We start from the raw sequence: 2,737 nt of genomic DNA on the forward strand, positions 1-2,737 counted from the left end.
TTCCACCGACTGACGCGGTGATGTCCTTTATAGCAAAAGCAAAAGAAACTGTTTTCCTCGTCCAGGACCTGAACAGAGATCACAGGTTGCATTTAATTCCACGCCTCTTTCTCTACTTTGACTCAGTTGAGTTCCTCAGTCCATCTTTGTCCTTCATGACCTTGACTTTTTTTTTAATTGAAGTATAGTTGACGCACAATGTTACATTAGTCTCAGCTGTTTGACCTTGAGGTTTTTGAAGAGTTCAGGCCAGTTATTTTGTAGCACACCCTCAATTTATTTTTCCTGTTTCCTAGTCATTAGATTGAAGTTATTAGTTTTTTAGCCGGAGAACCACAGAAGTGAAGTTATATTCTTCACTGTGCTCCACATCAAGAGACACTGGTGTTCATCCTTCCCATTATTAGTGGCGTTAAAAATGACCAGTTAGATTAGGAGGTACACAGGACAAGGTCTAGAAGGGTCCTAGGCACAGGAGCTTCGGTCACATTGACTTGGGGTGGACCCATCCTCCTGGCGCATAGATGCATTTGCCAAGTTTGAAGCTCCTGCAGAAAACCATTTTGGTTGAGGATGTTAAACTGTCTAGAAGGCTAGGAAGCACTGTCCTTTATAAGGATGTCTTCTGATTTCAAACACAACATTCCCAGGGAACACCAAAACCAATTTATCCAGCAATTACTACTTCTGGACCTAACAGTGAACTTTCATCAGTCAATTCTTACTAGATAGTCCAGGAACAGTGTATTCTTATTGTTATTAAGAATTTTTAAAGATTGATTGATTGATTGATTTGGGGGGGCACACAGAGGGGCAGAGGGAGAGCGAGAGAGGCAGACACAGGACTCAATCCCAGGACCTGGGATCATGACCTGAGCCAAAATCATGAGTTCAAGCTTAACAGACTGAGCCGCCCAGGCGCCCCTGTTGTTAAGAATTTTAATATGTTTCTACATGCAGGTGTTGAAGAAAATGAAAGAGTTTTAAGAATTAAGGAGAACATTGTTTCCAGCCAGCTCATGGTGCTGCAGATCTCTGGAATCTATGATTCAAAGGCAGGAATCTAAAAGTAAAAATATTTTTTTTTAAAGATTTTATTTATTTATTTGACAGAGATAGAGACAGCCAGCAAGAGAGGGGACACAAGCAGGGGGAATGGGAGAGGAAGAAGCAGGCTCGTAGCAGAAGAGCCTGATGTGGGGCTCGATCCCACAATGCCGGGATCACACCCTGAGCCGAAGGCAGACGCTTAACCGTTGTGCCACCCAGGCGCCCCTAAAAGTAAAAATATTATTGATGTCACATTCAGTTGTATTTTAAAGCAGTATATACATTTAGTATGGATGTTGAGAAGAGCTTTTCAAATATTTAGAATCATAGCTCATCTTTGGACAAGGCCAGCCTGCGAGTTTAGGAAGGGTCATATCCTGAGATACAGACAGGCATTCTTGGTTCTCTGCAATAGGGTGGACAGACAGGAAGGACCAGGGTTGGGAATTAGACCTTCCTCAGGTGTCACAGCAGTGCAGAAGGGAAAGGATGAGCCCAGCTACCAGAATGCAGTATTTAAAGCCTTTGCTGACGGCTGTCGACAGGCCAGTATGGTAATTATATTTATTGCCATAACACACATGCACATACACATGCACACACACCTACAGGTATATATATATGTATATATATGTATATACACACACACACATATATACTGATTCCAAAGCACTCTATGAATAAATGATCATTTGAAATTTTTTTTATCAATGAAGTTAGAAGTGGGATTCAATGACTAGTGGCTCACTAGGCTGAAAAATGATGTTGGGCGTATATTAATAACTATGTAAAAATATTGAAACAGGTAAAATTACACAAAGTTACAGAATAGCAGCAAAGATGTTAAAATAGCAGGTTAGCTTAATGGGAAAAGCAATTTCACTTCATCTTAATGCACTTACCATAATATTGAATCTACCCCACGTTCCTTTCGTACATTATTTAACTACTATGCTAATTCTAAGAAACACCTTAGACCTAAGTAAATAATACATCTTGGGAAAAGTTAGAAATATTCTGCCAATCGGCCATTTGCCGCCGATCTGTTCATGCTAGTGGACCACGACAGGGCCAATAGAGGCGCCACTTCTCTCTGATGGCAGGTCGGTGGAACACACATGTCATGCCCAGGTGAGTTTTGCAGGCCCTGTGGCTGCTTGCTTATGCATTCATTGAAGTGTTTGCTGCTTGTTTTATTCCATTCTCCATCACACTTGCTCTGTCTATACACACTTCATATGCAATCACATTGAATTTATATTATGAATTACTTCTCAGTCACTAGCATCACCTGTATACGTGATTCATTTTTCCTATAAATCTGTTGCTTTGTTGTTTACTATATACCAGTATTCACTGATACCAATACATTTATTTTTAGTTATAGATTATATATATGTATATATATTTAAAGATTTTATTTATTTATTTGAGAGAGAGTGAGTGAGAGAGAAAGGGAGAGAGCATGAGCTGGAGAGGGAAGGGCAGCAGGAGAACAAGAAGCAGACTCTCCACTGAGCAGGGAGCCCAATGTGGGGCTGGATCCCAGGACTCCGGGATCGTGACCTGAGCTGAAGGCAGATGCTTAACCAACTGAGCCACCCAGGTACCCCTATATACATATATTTTTATTTTATTTTATTTTATTTTATTTTATTTTATTTTATTTTATTTTATTTTATTTTAT

The sequence above is a fragment of the Ailuropoda melanoleuca genome, chromosome 7 (assembly GCF_002007445.2).
Source record: "Ailuropoda melanoleuca isolate Jingjing chromosome 7, ASM200744v2, whole genome shotgun sequence".
Lineage (NCBI taxonomy): Eukaryota > Metazoa > Chordata > Mammalia > Carnivora > Ursidae > Ailuropoda > Ailuropoda melanoleuca.